The sequence below is a fragment of the Callorhinus ursinus genome, unplaced genomic scaffold (genome assembly GCF_003265705.2).
Source record: "Callorhinus ursinus isolate GAN/ISIS: 27379988/994484 unplaced genomic scaffold, GSC_fseal_2.0 scaffold4, whole genome shotgun sequence".
Classification (NCBI taxonomy): domain Eukaryota; kingdom Metazoa; phylum Chordata; class Mammalia; order Carnivora; family Otariidae; genus Callorhinus; species Callorhinus ursinus.
In genome coordinates, this window is record NW_027397066.1 from 18,332,953 (window position 1) to 18,352,039 (window position 19,087).

Genomic DNA, 19,087 nt, shown 5'->3' on the forward strand with positions numbered 1-19,087 from the left:
TGTCAGAGGAAGAGATTTGCTTTGGGTTAACAGTGATGATGCCACACCTACACACACTTCATGCAGTTCCCAGAATTTCATCCCGTGCTCTAAAGCAGCAGAGGCAAAATTGGAGAAAAGTGTTTTACTTTTGGGGAAGAAGGAGCAGAAACCTCCTAATTACTACAGGAAAAGGAAGAGGTTTTGTCAATTATTTTTCCAAGAAGATGGGAAGCTTGAGGGCACTCCCTGCAGTTGAGTCAGGAAACTTATTTTGAAAGAAAGAAAGAAAAAAAAGAAAGAAAGAAAAGATTGCACATAGTCTTAGAAATGAAACCATCTGTGACCCTGTTTCTTCAGATTTGAAAAATATGGAGCTTGAGGTTTCTGTGGCTTTTCTAGCACCTTAGGTCTTATGAGCTCAAGTTCTCAAAAGAGTCATTCTCTATAGAAATGTGCAGTTGCATATATCTGATCATCACTGATTGGAGGGGAGGGTGACTTAATGAAAAATTAGAATGGTTAAATAAGATAAAAAAAATAATAGCTGTTGTATAGATTATGCAGCCCTCCTGTGTTCAAGAGCAAGCCATTACTCAAACCAGACCAGCTGAAGTATTGCAAAGCAGATCTTCCTGGGAAGCCAGTTTTAACAGAGAACTTTAAAAACATTTATAATTCACACGGTAATTAGCAAATATAAATGGTATGATGATTTTTTGCATGGCATGGTCTCTTGGAAAGAGTGTGGAGTAGAGGAAATGATACTTTCTTTGGAGTGAATGGACCTGGGTTTAGATTCTTTTCACGCCACCTATTAATTGTGAGATTTTGAGCCATTTAATGGTGCTTAAAGTCATAGTTATTTATATCTCACTTTGACAAAAATACAACTGCATTACAGGGTTGTTAACAGGAGTAAATTAAAAAAATGCATACACAATGGCTGAAACTAAAAATTGTATGTCAGATTTTCATTGCATTTGGAATAAAATCTAAACTCCTTGCCAGGACCTCCAGGACCCTATAGGCTCTGGTCTCTTGCCTCCCTCTTTTTCTCTGTCTCCTCTACTTACCCTTTGCTCAGCTCCATGCCCTCCTGGCTTGACTGATTCCCACCATGTATATCTACCAGATGTCAGCATCAGTGATATCTTCTTATAGATATTGTGATTTACAAGAAATATGTATTTGGTCACATAGATGATCAAAATGTATTACTCACACACATTTGGCCATAGTCCATAGTTCCTGGCCCACCACTCCCCAAACCCTTGGAATTTCCTATGATAAGAGAGCTAAGTGTGTCTCCTCTTATATGAATGAAGTGATCATTGGACCACCTAAGGATGGGGGCTGTTTGTCAGGAGAATCAACTATGTGATTAGAGGGTTTGACCTTTCAATCCCACCCCAGACCCCTGGGGAGATGAGTGGGGCTGGAGGTAGAATCAATTGCCAGTGGCCAGCAATTTAATCAATCATGCCTAGGTAATGAAGCCTCTGTAAAAGCTCAAAAGGAGAGAGTTCAGAGAGTTTCTGGATTGGTGAACACGTGGAGATTTGAGGACAGAGGTGCACTCTGAGAGTGCATGGAGGCTCCATGCCCTTTGCCTATACATTGCCCTACATATCTCTTCCATCTGGCTGTGCCTGAGTTATGCCATTCTTTAATAAACCAGTGATCTAGTAAGTGAAACATTTCTCTGTGTTCTGTGAACTGCTCTAGAAAATTAATTGAACCTGAGGAGGGGGTCATGGGAACCTTCAATTTATAGCCAGTCAGTCAGAAGTACAGGAAACATATGACTGGCATCTGAGGTCCAAGGAGGGGTCCATTGGAGCCTCCAGTGTATAGCTTATTGTTCAGACACACAAGTGATAACCTGGGTTTGTGACTGGCATCTGAAGTGGGTGGAGGGCAGCCTTGTAGGATTGAACACTTAACCTGTGGGATCTGATGCAATCTCCTGTAGTGTCAGAACTGAGTTGGATTGTAGAACACCCACTAGGTATCTGAGCATTGCTTGTTGGTGTAGGGGAAACTTCACACACACATATTGAGATTGGGGACCAGAACCCAAATTAGATACCTCCCCTTGCCACCTTTCTGTACGTAATATAGTGTCCACCAGCACTACCTCATTCATTCATTCATTCAGCAATGGTTATTGAGCACCTGCTATGTGCCAGTTGTTGTTCTAATAGCTAAGAATACAGTACTAAACAGCCCCCAGTAGGTCCTTGCTTTCACAGAACTCCCATTCTCATGGGGGAAGACAAATCATAAACAAGTAAATAGCAGGATGATAGTAAAAAGAGCTATTGAGAAAAAAGTCATTAAAACAGAATGGAGGCTTGTATGGGATTGGTGTAGTTGGGTAGACTATGTCTCCAATGAGGAGGTGATTTTGAGCTGACACCCCAGCTCAAGCCAGAATCTTGTAGCAAAAAAAGGACATAAGTTCCTGTAAATAGAAGGGTTTCCCATCCTGCTGTATGTTAAAGGAGCAGGAGGTTTTGTGACTAAAATAAGCCTGGATAAAAATGTACTTCTGCAAAACAAACTTGAGCTGTCACATCACTCTTTCCCACTGAGTTTCTTGACTTTAGGTGGGCAATAAAACTTTCCCAGGAAACCATCCTGACTGCTGGGAGAGTGGGCCTATAATTGGGTCCAAATTTATGAGGTGTTACTCTATACCATTTCAAAAGGGGAGCTTTTGAAATCACAGAGTTGGATATGTGGCTGTTCTTTATCACCATGGAGAAAGCTGCACTTTTCCCCTGCTCCTTTTCTCTTAGATATCCATGTCTCCAAACCAACCATTACATGTCCTCCTAACTGAATGTATGGATGGGCTGTCTATGTGGTCTGAGGCTGCTACCACTATTCTAGGTTCATTAGGCATCTCTTCAATTGGAGCCATCCCAATTCTGATGCCTTCAGACCAGTGGGTCTGTCCACTGTGGCTATTTCTCCCTCTTTCCCTTCATTGCTTGAATATGTCTTTTCAGGGAGTTCCTTCTCTTCTCAGTGTGGTGCTAGGAGAATGTTTTTCTGGAGTCCTTACTTGAAGAGAATTATGAACCACTGGGAAAAAGCTCTTCTGTTGATTAGGCTTTTTTTCTCCATTTGGGGGAAATCAAATGACTGAAATATAAATTTGATTTGAACAGTTCTTAAATATCTTTTTTCAACATTGACAGGAATTTTGCCTTTGCATTTTGATTTTGCACATTTAAAAAGTGAACCAGAAAGACTCTTAACCACTACAAGTAGAAATTACAAGAAGCAATCTAAATACAAACCAGTAGAAATGATTATGATAAAATGTCTCTTGCATGTCTGATCTATAAACACATTTAATGGCCTACTCAGAGGATGATGGTATTATTATTGCAAGAACATATTCATGGAAAGTGAGTCCCAAATTTAATTTTTAACCATTCCAAAGATTTGAAAAGCCTGGAAAATACGGTTTTAAAAATTGCAACACTCACATAGACCTGTATTATATATATATTTAGAGAAATTTGGAGAAAACGGAGACAGAGGAAGGTATTTATACTTTTGCTCATGGGCTGGACATGCATCAGTCTAAAGAAATACTCAATTTCATAAAAAGTGTAACAGGGGCTTCTCCATATTAGTGGTGGGTTTCAAAGCTGTTCTGTCTAGTCCCACAGTGTTCAGGAATATGAGAGTTTTTTTTCTGTGTTCCTGAAGTTTTCTAAGTTCACTCATCCTCTGAGTGGTCCATTGAATGGGTTCTTTTGCACATGAGTTCACTTGCAGAGAGCCCTGTAAGTATAAAAGCAAAGCAACATCACCCCAGATGCGGTGATCACCATGAGATGGACTCCAGAGATGGAACTGTCTTGTCTTAAAGGAAACTGGAAGAATAACTAGCTGATGACTCAGAATGCAGCCAGTTCCTTTGAAATGTTGTCTAATTCTCTGCAGAAAGCCCTCTGTTTTCCAGTATCATCTTTTCCTTCCAGGGTGGCTCCTCTTTTCTATTCTTCTCTACTGTACAATATCTTAATATTGAGACAGTGGGAGTGAGGGAAATTAGCTCTGCCAGAACACTTGGAAATCTTTTATCTCCCTCACACAGGCACAAACTGAACTTCATAGCAGAGTTTCTGGTCTTTGTTTCTGATTCTAAACTGTGGCACTCACATTGAGCTCTTGAGGTTCAGTGGCTGGAGCTAAACAGAAAGAGGCCCAACTGAGTCTCCAGCTGAATGTAGATGTCACCAGGCACAGACCAGATCTTTTGGCACAGACCCAAAAAAACACCTAATGACTCCTGACTCTCAACAATTTGGGGTGGTTTATTATTCAGAAAGAGCCATCTGACAGATATCTTCTCTTAGGATTTCTATGTTAGTTTGTGTATAAACCCAGTGCCCCCCAAAAATGGGATGCTTATTGATGGATGCATCAAAGGATATTGGTACATCAAACTACAAAGTTCAAGCCAAAGGCAAAAAGGGGAAGGGAAGGATGTTCCTGGAATGACTATAGCCCAATTTCTGCTTTCCTAAGAACTTGACAGTCACCACCCTACAAATTTGGGTGGAGAGAAGATTTGGAGCTGCCTATGTTAAGAATGTTCTAATGAATCCCATGGTGGTAGTAGCTTGAGTTTTGGAAAATTTAGAATAATTACAAATGAAAGGCTTCTTACCTATGATGTTTATACAAATTGTAGGCTCCCGAATGATACTAGGCAAAAATTGATCTTCTGTGGGAAAATAGGAAGAGACAATTTGGGATCTATAGCCAGGGGCTCACATACAAAAGTAGTGAATTAGATTCATTTGTCTCAGTCTATTTAGCCCCACTTCCATGGTAATATTGCTATTTGATACGTCATTTCTCTTCTTTAAAATTCTAAACTGTCACCTTTAAAACCTGACTATTTATTATTACATGTCATCCTTCAATTCCAGAACAATCACAAAAGGAGACATATGAGATATTCTTTTAATGCCAGGATTTATTATAAATCACAATTTCTTCTTTTCTCTGAAAAAAAAGAAAGGGGCGGAAGACAAAGATGACAGGGGGCCCCTGTGCTTAGTTACATATGATTTGAGACTAGAGTTAATAGCATGAAATATATTCATGCAGTGAACTTCTGCAAATGTGAAATTTCTGTGCTTCACGATCAAAATTCATTACCAATGGAAAGGTTTAAAACCAGAGAAAATGGGGAAAACTGCTTGAAAACATAACAGGCTTGAAAAACTAGAGAAACAGGAGATAAAACTAAAGAGAATGATTTGGCATTAAGACTGTTTAGTAAGATTTTATATGTATGTACCTATATAAAACCTTCACAGATGATCATGAATGTATGGAGGAAACTCTGATAGGGAAACTTAAAGGCTGAAATTGTACACATATCCAAACAGGATAATGGCAGCATTCATGGAAGAAAAAGACTATATAGGTTCAAATTTATGTTGGAACTAGCCATAGCACCTTTTTCCTTCTGCAAATGTCACTACATAAATAAAAAAAATCTCGGTTCAAATTCATATTGCTACAATTCTGATGTGGAAACTAGTAAAACAAAACATCTTTTTGCCTTGGAGTAATTCCGCAAGTGATCTAAATTCAAGAAACGAAGTACAATTGAAAAAGGGCAATTTTGTGACTTTTAAATTCACGGCAATGAGAGTCAGGCTAGCATCTGTCAACCCTTGGCCTCCTTTCATTTAAAGATATTAATGTGTTTGGACTGTGCCACATGCTCATTCATTCACTCAGATGTTTACTCCATATATTCCAATTGTCCCTGTCCTCATGGAGCAAACAATCTAATGGAGGTGATGGACATGAGTTAGACATTAGAATGGTGGTAATACTGTGAGCAGAGGAGCATGGCTGGGCAAGATTATAGTAGGACTTGGCTTGAGAATTCAAGGAAGTCTTCGCCAAAGAAACGGTTTCCTCCAGGAAAAGAGCGGTTAATTACTGCATGGGAGGTGTGGGCAAAGTGGTGAGACTCTCAGGTTCAGAGAACTATCACTTACAAAAGCTGGTCCTGGGAGAAGAGGGAGGAGTTCTGCAGATGATGCATTAAAAGGAGAGTGTGGTTGCCATGCGGGTGTTCACTAGGATCATAAAGTCATAAAATGTTAAGGCTGGAAGGGCACTAGTGATGCTCTAGTTCAATCTCTTCATTTTACAGGTGAGGAAACAGACTCAGAGGGGTTAAGTGACTTGGCCAAGGTGACACTGCTAATGAGTGGTGGAGCTGGGATCAGAGCCCAGGGCTCCTAATTACCCTTTTAATGCTTTTCCACCACACCATGCTGATTCTTTGTATCTGTGTTAATGAGTAGATCAAGATGCTGTGAAATTAGCATAATAATTATTTGTATGTAAATACTGCATTTAAAATGCTGCTATATAACAGAGTTTATCCTTCACAACCCACATCTGCAAACTGTCAGTGGATTAGTCCTAAAGAAGTAAATAATAATTGGCTTTTTTATCATAAAAGGGTGCAGATTGAAACCCAAGCTCAAGACTTGTATGAGTTAACACAAATCCTCTATTAAAGGATTCTGAATTAATGACATTTTACTATATATTGATCTATTACTTTATCCAATAACTGTAGTGCTGGGTGGTAGGCATTGTGCTGGGACTAAGGTGGTCCCATTTTAGTGAACAGTTAGGATACAGTTACTTCTTTCAAGGAACTTGCAACACAGTGATAATACTTAAGCATATATATATATATATATATATTTTTTTTTTTTTTTCTAACTGAAAGCTGACACCATTGTTGTAAGGTGAGGCCTGACACAAAAAGGATGAGATTTCTGGGCAGAATTTTAAAAGGATACCTTCCAAAAGGACATTTAGCACAGGCAACCATTCTAAGATGAAGAAGCTTCCAGCATGGGGAAAGGGAATGGGAGGACATTGCAGTTGTTGCTTAATTAGGCCTTGGTTAGGTCTTCAAATTGAAATTACCAATTGTATTCCTATGATAGATTGTACTACTTTGGAGAGCTGGTGATGAAATCCGGCCATTGAATTACACTGAACTATAAACTTCGTTTGTTCTTAGGTGCATAGTGATTTGCTGTAATAATGATCATCCATTTGCTGGACAGCTGAGATTTTTTAAAAGCTTGATTGCTTTTGGCATTGTGTTATTAGTTCTGGAAGAATGCAACACATTTGTAGCAATTCTCAGCTTGTACAAGCTAGAATACCCATCTTTTACAAATGCAGGCCACTTAAGACCTGTGTGTTGGACTTCTGTGTTTTTTTTTTTTTTTTTCTGGCAATTCTGCACTGAGTATACACTTTTGTTTTTCATTAACACTGTCATGAATACACCCATCTCTAAAACTTCAAAGGAGTTAACTTGAGCTCACTGTGATGTATGGACACAAAGGCCAAGAAAAGTCCCCAAGAAGGGTACATGCTGTCAATTTTCTTTGGTGAATGAAAGCCTAACAATTCCAGACAAACCCCTTCCTAAGAAATACACTGCATATCTCGATCTGAATACTCATCTGATGAGAATCTAAAACTCCTACTGAATTACACTGGACAAGAACCTGATGATGTTGATTCTTTCAAGATCACTGAAGAAATCGACTCTCATCTCTGATTCTGATACCTTTTAGTCCATCCATCTTGAAAATGTCTATGGAATGATTCTGTTGTACCTTCAGAAATGAAATTCATAGGCATGGATTTTCTCACACAGCAACTTTATATACAAAGATGAGAATAGCAGAAAGGTCATTTCCAAAGAAAGTGACATTTATTCTGTATTCACTGAAAAGCCAAAAGAGTTTTCTCATTCACCCATACCGACCGAGCCTTGCATCTCCCTCAGAAGACGTGAAAGAGACCTCTCCTATCTGCTCTTGCATCGAACTTCAGGCGCAAGACCTGTCCAGACAAAGTGGCTTCTTTCAAGGATGAACCTGCTGTGCTCATCAGAGGCTTTATTTTGTTTATAGTTCAGGTTTGTTTGGCAGGTTTTATTTATTTTGTTCAATACCACTAAGCAAATGCCTGCCTCCTTTCTGCATTAGTTTTTCATCCATGTACCCTCCAGTATTTTCTCCTTTAAGGTAAGGTGTTAGCTGTGCAAATCTATATATACATATATATGTATATTTATCATGTATACCTGCATGTCTATCACATATACATGCACACATGTATGTATATCATACATGTATACATATGTGTATAAGTATATACATGTGTGTATATGTGTGTACAGTGTATGTATGTATTATTCAAAGTCAGTGGTTTCAAAAGAAATGCAGCCAGGCATCAATTATTGACGCTAATGGAGACCAAGACCAAGAACAGTTGAGTAAAGTCAAATCAACAAAGACTCCCCAAACCCCATATTAACAATGGTTTTGACCTCATTTGCAACAAGATTTTTTCCCCAAGCTCTTGCTAACCAGACACCAGCACCGAGGCTGGAACAGCAAATGTTGCAGAGAAGTCACGCAGTTGTTTTACATAAACTGGAGAGAGAGTTCTATCCATTCTTACGGTGCTGCTGAGGATAAGGGCTGTAGGTGTTAGAGCAGAGAAAGGAGGGAGAAGGTCAGCGGGACAGAAAGATTTCCCTGCATTCTAGTTTTCCCTGGGTTGGAGCTTTATGACTGCCATCCTACATAATGAATAATTAAGAGTCTATTGTCTTTTCCTCAAATGAAACTTATTTTGTTGGAAGACAGTATTGCAGAATGACTGAGCATACCGACTCTGAGTAAATCATGGCTGTGCCACCTACTAGCTGTGTGACCTTGGGTAAATTATACAGCCTCTGTGTGCTTTTGAATCCTCATCTGTAAAGCAGATTTCATATTAGTCCTTACCCTATTGGGTTATGGTGAAGATTCAGTGAATTAATACACGTGAAACAACTATAACAGATTTTGACATATAGGAAGTGCTCAAAATTGTGAACCATTAAGGAATGCCCCATCAGAGACAACTTAGGTCGTTGGGAAATTGAAAAGTTTGGAAGGTGAGAGACCATGTCGTTAAAATGCGGGCTAACTAGAACTGTAAATCTGACTGTTGAAATAATAAACAGAGTAATTGTTGGAGAATTAACAGCAACTCATATACCATTACATTTAAGACTTGAACCTTGCTCGAACTACTTTTAACTTCTTTAATGTTTAAGACCTATAAATGCCAGAGCTCACTAATTTCTTTGGCTTTCAATAAATGCCAGTGACTTTGAGAATTGTTATCCCTTTAGCTTATCTGGCAAGAGCTCAAGCTTAAAGGGTATCCAAGAAAGCAGTGATTACAGTGATGACCCATTCTCTTCCCAGTAGAAAATGCGAGTTGCTGAGGTCAACCAGCCTCTTGAGTCACAGTCCTTCTGAGGACCTTTTGTGTTTGCGTCACTTGAACTAGGTGCTGAATGGGATTTCCAAAGACAGAGAAGACAGAACACTTCTGTTAAGGAGTACTCTACTCACCAGGGGAAATATGTTGACAGACATATACTAATGTCTAATTTCTCTGCAATCCTCAGAGAATGTGATAATTTTATCAAGTAAAATGTTCCAGGTAACCAAAGCTTTTCCCATTTGGGCCCCCAATAAGCGATTTAAATATTTCAGATGGAAACCTTTCTGATAAAAGTTGAACACACTTGAGCAGAGACTCTGGAGAAGAATTTTGCATTTACTTAATAAGGCAGGATCATCATTATGGATATCAATAATTGAGCTGTGCTGATGTATAGGGGTCTACTGAGGTATGAAGTACTGTTTGCCCTTGTCTTAAATGACCCCAGATGGACATACCTTTTATATTTTTGCTTCTTTCCTTATGGATAGGCAGTTAGCTTCCGTTCAATAATACAGGTTAGTCTTTTCTAGTGGGTTGGACATCCAGAAAAAACAAATTGTCAGAATTCTGCCCACCTAAAAGTAATTAGGTCTACATTTTTTTTAATAAAGGTAAATGCAAGGAAAACATTACCTCTTGAGTACCTCCTATGTGCTAAGTATTTCTGCATACATCATTATCATTTGGCCTCTTAACAACTTTGCAAAATAAAGGAAGTTATTATGGCTTAAGGGTTTTCTAATTTGACCGAGATCAGTGTTTCTCAAAGTTTAGTGTGCCTAAGTGTCATAAGAAGAGCTCCATAGAGCAATTCTGTGGGCCCCCTCTCCAGAGATGCTGATACAGCAGGTCAGGGGTTGGGCCCAAACATTTGCATTTCTAACAAGTTCCCATGTGATACTAATGTTGATGGTCACTGAATCTGCCCTAGATGATTCAGGTAGGGAGGAGACGGATGGAATTCCAACCAAAGAGCGTGTAATATCAGAGTGCACGATGTTCATGAAATCATACTGCCTAGAATATGGTGGCATAATTTTTGTGTGTATTTTGTATTTGTATTTGTATAATTGAATTTGTATAATTGAATTATGCTCCAGTATATTTGGTAGAAAAGTGCATAGCTCCAGGTTCAGCAATATTGGCTACCCAATTAGCTCCTATACTATCTATGCATATATAGGTATTTATTTCATTTTTATAAATATTACAGCCCACGTATTGCTGTATGTGCTGATGATACAGCAGGAAACACTCTTTTTCCTCCTGGAGCTTACATTCTATAAAGGGGAATCAGGCATAAAAATACAAGCAAATAACAGAACAAGATAATTTCAGAAACTACTAAGTGCTATGATGAAATTAATCAGGGCTGGCATGATAGAGCATGGAGACTGTGGGAAGTTACTCTGGACTGGACAGATAGCAGAGGTCTCTCAAAGGGGGGATCTTTGAGCCCATATCTTAGTGACATGAAAGAACCAAAACATTTGAAAATCTGTGAGCAAATCCTTTCAGACAAAGTGAAAGATTTCTGATTTGGGGAATTAGTTTAGTGTGTTCAAGAGAGAAAAAAGCCATCCAGTGTGTTTGGAGCAGTAGGAGACCAGGAGAGAGTTAGATGGCACAACAGAGTTGGATAACTATTCTTTGTACGAGTGTTAGACAGTGGGGAGGAAGTAAAATAAAGCCACGAATATGAGCAGAGTAACAAAGACATTGGGAGAAAGGCTTTGAGAAGGGCTGATGATGAGTGAGGACCTGAAGGTAGAGAAAGATGTACTTGGTTAACGTGGGTATGAACAATCCTGCTTGGGCATACTTTGGAGGAAAAATAAAAGCTTTTATAATGGCATGAGCCAAAAATTAAAGGTATTAATTCCATTAGATATTAATATCTGTTTGTGATGAACCCTTATTAATACTTAGAGGTCTGGCAAGAGTTAAGGGCAATAGGAATGGCTTGGAATTTAGTTTGGTTATATATACACATATATGCAAACATGGGCTAACCATAACCATGAATTAGAATCACCTGATGCTTAAAGAGGCAGCTGCCTGGTCTCCATTCCAGATGAATTAAATTAGAATCTGTGGGTAGTTGGGCCTAGGGTGATGTGTTTAGTTTTGATGTGCACACCACCCCCAGCTGAGAATCATTACCCTAAAGCAGGTGTTAGCAACCTTGACTGCACATTAGAATCACTTGGTTAAGCTTCAAAAAATAACCCATGCGCAGGCTTCACCCCGGATCAATTAAATCAGAATCTCTGCGAGTTGGGGGGCATTTAATGAAAACAAAAATACAAAAACAACAACAACAAGCTTTCCAGGTGATTCCAACCTGCTGCTGCCCTTAACCAATACTGCCTAGGGCTACACAGGTAGATGAAGCCCCATCCCTGCCCCCTGAATTTACACTCTAATTGGAAGCTGTGAATAAATGCAATGCATTGTGCCACTCAGAGTCACATTAAAAATACAAAGTGTAGGAAAACTAGAGAGACAGATTAATTCTGTCAGTGAGGGGCCGTGTAGGGTGACCAACTTGTCCCAGCTTGCTTGGATTTTTCCTAGTTTTAGCACTCAGATTCCAAATCCCTGGAAATTCCTCAACTCCATGCAAACTGGGATGGTTGGTCCCAGTCAGTGGTAGCAGAAGTTTCAGATGGGGGATTTGAATGGTAAAAGGAGATTGCCAAGCAGGCCTCATGGAGGTGGGAGTCCATTTCAGGCAGGGAGGACAACATGCAAAAATACATAGCATGGGCCGAGAGCTTGGAAGCATGAGTTTGGTTTCACTGGTAGAAAAGCATGACCGGGGTGTGACACATGAGTCTCAAGAGGTAGCTCTAGATCATAAAGGGCCTGCTTTATATGCCAGAAGTTTTGCATTTTCTTCTCAGGTATCAAGGGGATGGTTGATAATGTTGGTGGGAGAACATAGCTGTGGTTTTTGATTTTTGGTTTTCATTTTAGAAAGATCACTGAGGAAGCTCTGGGGTCGTATGCTTATTTTCCTTGAGCACTGCTGACTCTTTGAGGCACTGACTCATTGAACACTTCTCTACATTCAGATTTATGAGGAAAATGCAGGTGTCCCACTTTACACAGTGCAACATTCAGAGGAAAGCAGATCTTATTACTTCTGTTGGTTCTTCAGATGGAATACCCTAGAAAGTTGATGAGTCTTCAGAACCTAGAGCCCATCTTGGATTTGCCACACACCTTAATAAGTTCATCAACCTGAGGCTCGAGGTAGCAGCTCTAAGGAACAGAGCTTGCCCCTTACCATAGCTGGTGCTGAAAGATGAATGAAATTTAGTTGGAAAGGGTGTTGCACTCTTGGAGGAATTTGCCCATATAGATATTTCTTCCATTGTAGGAATAATAGTGGAAATGCAGAAAAATAAAACATAACTAATTTTATAAGTCAATGTATTTCCACACCAGTTAATGATTCCATTTTGATACCCGAAGCATCGTGGTGCAACATTAGTATTTGGTGGATGATAACATTTTGATGTCACTATTTTACCAGTAATCTCTCTCTTCCTTCTCCATACACCAGCCCATTTAATTGGATGGGTCTCAACTAACCTCTCTTGTTGACTTTGACCCATATCTCTTAGCTTTCTCACCCCTAATTTAAAACAAAATAAAGAGCATACTAAGCCCTTAGTTAGCAATATCACAAATAACAAAAACAATAATAAAAATAAGTAAATAAATAAAATAAAAATATAGTAAACTGCAAACTTTAATCCTTGAAGATGATGAGTCTATATACACGATTTGGAATTCTTCTGTATGGAAGATTTGTTTCTTCTCCCCATTTATTCATTTATTTATTTATTCAGCCACTTATTTATATCAGAATGGATACATGGATATTTATTTTATACTTTGAGCTATAATCCGATAGTATGTTATTTACTTTGTTGCTCAGAATGTTCCAGCTTGGCCAATGGGAACGCTTTCAGTTGGTTCCTGTCTTCCTTTGAGATGCCGCCATCATTTTGTTTTTTGAGCACTTTCTTACCTAATGACACTACATGATGTTCCAGACTCATCTGGTATGTTTCCTGTCTTTAGCTGGAGAATAGCATTAGAAAATAAGATCTGGGTGCTGGTGTACCACCTTTGTTTTTGAGAGTTAGACTTAGCCAGACAAAAATATTAAACTTTTGTCTGCATCTGGGATGCTGACTTACTGTTAACTGTGCTTTTCAAATTTTACTGAATGCAAATTCTCTTCAGCATTTTTGGATACAGATAGTACCATTCTTAAATGCAGCTGTAAGACCTACATAGATGGTTTTTAGCAGCTACCCAATTATCTGTTTGAGATTTGATTTCCCACTTTTTGGCTCTTCCTCCTGTTCTCTGTGTTCTGGTAGATTTTTCAAAGTTCCCTATTTAGGCCTAGCTTCCATGTTTGACTTGTCTGGTGACCCACTCAGACATTTTTCTCTAACATCTGAGCTCAGTGAAGATAGTGCTTATCTTGGCCTGCTCTGATGTCCCCCAGTACATTCTGTATTTTCTGGCAGAGTGAGCACTCAATGCCTATTTGGCAAGTGAAAGAACCAATTAATACATTCTGGTAATTGGATCCATGCCAGGTCATTACTGATTGACAGCAGCTTAACATGGTCTCCTTTAGAGATATCTTAGGTAGAAATTGCAAATGAAAGCAGACGAGATGCTGCATAAAAGGGATGGCAGCTGTCAGGGTGCTTAATCCCAAGGAGCACTTAGGTACTTAATCACTTTAGTCAGAAGACCTCTGGGTTAGAGGGGACCTTGAAGGTCTTTAAGCTTATTCTTGAATCTTCTCCATCTGACACTTGGTTTATCTGTGATCTAGAATGATTGACCCTTTACATAAGGTGGAAACATAGTCCAAGGAAGCCTTGCTCCATGGAAGGAACCAGCAAGTACTGGGGCATGGTGGACAGGGAGAGGGACACTTTCTTTTGTCTTGTGAAGAATCAGCAAGAGAAAGGGAGGGGAGCAGGGGAGCTCACAGGTGTTAAATGCCTACTATATGCTTGATACTGTGGTGGGTCATGTTTTCCTCTTCTTCCTTCTTCTGGTACTCCTTTTTCTTCTTCCTTTTGCTCTCTTTTCCTCTCTCTCCTTCTCTTTTTCCTTATATCCCTCATTTCCTCTTTCATCCCTTTATATCCCCTTTCTTTCTCTTTATACCCCTTCCAGTCAACCATCTTCTCTCTCACTCCCTTCTCCTCTTTTTCATCATCCAATTTCATAACTTAATACAATGTGGACTTCCAGCTTTTGGTCCAGCATGTTAGGCATGTTAGGAGCTTTGAAGTTGTCAGTCCATCCTGACAACAAGTAAAAAGGTAACCCAACTAGAGTTAACTTTCAGTTGGGTTACCTTTTTACTTGTTGTCAGAACTCTTAGATCGATCAGAGAGCAGAGGTCGCAGGACAAGTGGCTGTCTCCCCAAACTGGAGAGCCTGAGAGATGTATACAGAGAATCACCACTTACTGGAGCATGAACCTCCAAGGGAATCAGCGCTGGGTTGGGAAAGCCTGAACTGTAATCGACGAATTGCTGGAGGCTCAGTGGAGACAAGTCTGAGAGTCAAAAACTCGAGGGTGGTCCAGTTATGGGGAACCCCACACTGTTGTGAGTTTTACCTTCAAGGGCTCGATCAGGTTCTCATAGTGAATATCAGAGAAAAATCCCTTCATACTTCTAGCAGGGGCAGAGTAAAACTAGCCATTATGAAATAAGCCAGAAAACTCTGTTCTTCGTAATAGAAACTATTCAGTAGAAATTGTTTTACCAGGGCTTAGATTTTTGGGCCTTTATCAAGTCCTAACTGACCTGGGAGAAAGGAAATACCCAACTTCAGCCCACTGTAGCCATTTTGTCCCACCTAATGCAGTAGAGGGGACGACTGTGAAGTGCGTGTGAAGTTCACGGTCCACAGACACAGGCTCACTGAAGACTGAGACCTAATTATAGGGCCACAGACCGCTTCCACTCCCCCACACCTCACCATCATACTACTAAAGACTTATTTACCACAATGTTGAAGAAACAGAGCAGGCATCAGAACCGGGCTCAGATATGGCAGGGACATGGGAACACTATGCGTGAGGTCCTAGGCACTAACCCACAAGACCTAGATATTATTTTAGCTATTTTATAGACAAAGGCTCTGAGGCTCTAAGAGGTTAAGTAACTTGTTCAAGGTCCCACAGCACCTCAGGGCAGGTACTGAGGTCCAACAAGAGTCTCTATAATGATGCTTACCTCCTACGGTTGTGCCATACAATAAGGTAGCCACTGCACTGATAGTTGTTTACATGTAAGTTATAATCATATAAAATTAAAAATTCATTTCCTTAGCTGCATGAATAAGAACTCATAGCTTCATTAGCCAGGTGAGACCAGTGGCTTTCATACTGGACTGAATAGATAGAGAATCATGGCATTATTGCAGAAAATTCTACTGGGTAGCATTTGCTAGAGTATTAACAGTCTAGGAAACAAACAGTTTCCTTTACACCCAAGTCGGAAGGTATTGTGCAGATCAGCTTTTATACCCTACCTCCTTCCTGCTGACCCTGCGTCTCGTCTTCTTAGTATCACTGGACACCTTCTGGAGGGAGATATAGCTCTTACCAATAATTGCCCTGGTCTCCCAAGGGTGCCCCCATTACGCCTTCTTGTATAAGCAGGAAAAGCAGCCAATGCAGCCCATTTTGCTCTATCTTTTCCTTCAGCAGCAATTTAGAGTGGATGGATTCTGCTTTTCATTCTTGTCTCAGAATTCTTTCTTGTTAGTCGTGTAATATTGAAGCTTATCCAATTTGCATCTGCCCTTCAAGGACTTATATTTGGTTCAAATTTTTTTTTTTAAATCTCTAATTTGATCTGGGGCTAATGTCAGGTCTTTTTCCCACAGCTCTGGTATACACTTCTAAACGCATATCATCCACGTCTGAAGACTGAGACTGTGTGCCCGCTTGGACGATGCAGATGAAGGTTGCTCGTGCAGTTGTTAGGGTCCAGAGCTATCTTTTGAGGAGATGTTCAATTCCTGAGTTAGAGCTTGTGTAAGTAAACCTGGGGCTTATTCAGCTATCCAATGGATTTCTGAAATGCTTTCTGACTTTCTAAATAAAAGCTCATTGCCACAGAGCTGTTCTTTGAGGGGTAAAAGCAGAGAGATTAAAAACCATCTGTGGGGTGTGTGTATGTGATCACATCTCCAGGATCCAGGAAGGAGGCAGGGGGCAAGGAGCCATGCAACTCACTCTTCTTGTTACTGTTGTTTTTTGTTTTCCACTTTTCATTTTAAGCAGCTCTGTGGCCAGAAGGCTGTGTGCTTACCTAAGGAATAGTTAGCACAGTGGTGAACGGGCAGTGTTTTAAAGGGCCTTTTGTGTTAGGAGAAGTAGGAGGAGCAGGTATGATGGATGAACTTGAGGTATGCTAGTGAAACGCCCTTAGAAGCTGGAAATGTTCAAACCAGCTTGTTTACTACACCTATCTTTAGGGCTTAGTATGGCTACTCAGATTTCCCTGACACAATCGTCAAATACAAAGTGATTATAAGCAAAGAAGAAACAAAAAGAGGTGAATTGCCTCAAGGAACTTAAATAGAACAATGAAGAAAGTCTCACATACCGGATCACAGACCTTGGTTTCTGAGTGCCCTTAAAGCAACAGTTAGTTACCTAAGATGAGAGAGACTGAAACCCAGGAGTTTCTTATTAACAACTTAAAGCAAAGTTCGGACCTCTTTATAAAGTTTCGATTCATTCAGGGCTTGGCTCAGAGATGCAGTCCTGTCTGCTTCTTTCCCCTGTTAGTATTGACCTGATTTGGAAACGTCACAATGAAACTAACTCAGATTCCCAAAGCACAAAATGTAGAAGTAGACATTTATTTCTTCTTCAGTGTAGTGGAGACTTTCTGTAAATTTAGCTTCTGATTAGAAAACTTCTTACATCGGAAAATTTCAGCAATGAAATCTCAGTAATAAGCCAAATGCAGGTCTGCTTGAGGTCGAATGAAATTTAGATGAAAAGTCCAGGATTATCAAAAAGAATGAGGGAACTTCAAGTTTCTGTACATTCAAGGTCAACGGGCTGGATTCTTTCATTTTTGATTTTTATGGCAGCACATAATTTCTGTTCCTACTTGGCTCCTTGCTTTTTTTAAAGCAATAAATTTCAGGTTATGATAGTAAACCTCACTTGTAATGAAGCTTGTACGTCTCTCTATCTGAATATTTCTATAATACCTGTCACTTTAGCATGCTGGGGATTATTTCCTTTTACAGAAAATAACAACTCATGTAAACTGATCATTTGATTCTCTAGTGATATTTTATAGAAAGATGTATTAATCCGGTCATTTAACTATTGAGAAACTGAGGCATAATGAAATGAATCAATAGTAAACAGTTTGCATTGAACATATCCTCTTCTAAAATAGGAAAGAGTGAAGTACTCGTTAAGCATCTATTTCCATACACATTTTCTCAGTCAGTTCATGGCACGTATACTCTACACCAACTGTTGGGCAATCACCTTGGTGCTGCCTCTGTTCCTCCCTATATTGTTGCCTTATGCCCTGCTGTACTTCATCATCCACTCTTTCCAACAAGAGTGTGAATTATTTAAAGGCAGAGATAGTGCCTTGAACTTGTGTTTCTCTGTCATAATACCTAGCATAATTACTTGACACAGTCCAATCCAAATGACAGTTGTGACAAAAGATCACCGCCAGATCAGTTGCTGGAGACTTCCGTGTGTTAGTCAAGGGGTCTCGCTGTTCTTTGCCTTTACAAGGGAATGGACAGGGGCTGAGGGAATTTGGGGGAAACCAGAGAGAATCTTCATCCTGTCAGATTTTCCCGAGTTGGATGCTGTCTCCATAGTTCCTCTTGTGGGACTCTTACCCTTTATTCATTCCATATTGAATAGAGGGAATGACTCCATGGAAGGGATTTATGGCTGAAAGCTTTCTTAATTATAGGCTAGTGTAATAAGTCCTTCCACAATCTTAATGATTGGGGAATTAAGAAGCTCCTTAATAGAAATTGACAGGATCCATTGTCATTGTGAAGAAGTTTCTGTTATGGTCTGGAGTATCCTGCCAACCATCCCAGGATTTAGGGTTCCCTAAAGGCTCATTAACATCTCAGACCATAAGGTCTCCAAAGAAGGCACTAATGGTCCACCTCGTTATGATCTGAGGATAATGACTGCATGACATCCGTATCCATTGAGATGATAATGACTCTGTAAAAACTGTTATGATGTCAGCAGAAGGAAAAAAAAATCTCATTTGCACTTTATAATCTTTGGTTTCTAATATGCCATAGTATCTAAATTATACTAGAATTATTTCACAAATCTGGCTTAATAGAGGCAATGCATATGATGCTCTAAAAAAAAAAAATCAAAATCCTCTCTTTAAACAGCTGTTATCACCCTTATATTACCACATAAATGAAGGATAAGATTAGTAATGCTCTCATAGTACTGAAATACTTATGAGTAATGGAAAAAAAAACAAAGACTAAATTTTCCTAATTTACATAGTCATTTACTCCTGAGAATGAAAAGGAGTTCTGTTTTTAGACTGCCCCAAAACAGCAGAGAAAAGCTCATAGTAATAATAGTACTGATACTGAGTACTTATTATGCATCATGTCCTATTGCTAAGTA

The 19,087-nt window shown here is 39.5% G+C and overlaps 1 long non-coding RNA gene across 1 annotated transcript in view; it reads left to right on the forward strand.

Moving 5' to 3' along the window:
- The window catches only part of LOC141372442 (uncharacterized), a 59,144-nt gene extending 42,695 nt beyond the window's left edge, over nt 1-16,449 (forward strand). Inside the window, exon 3 of the long non-coding RNA XR_012377695.1 lies at nt 16,312-16,449. This is a non-coding gene — a long non-coding RNA (uncharacterized lncRNA). The remainder of the gene's footprint in view (nt 1-16,311) is intronic.
- The last annotated feature ends 2,638 nt before the right edge of the window (nt 16,450-19,087 follow it).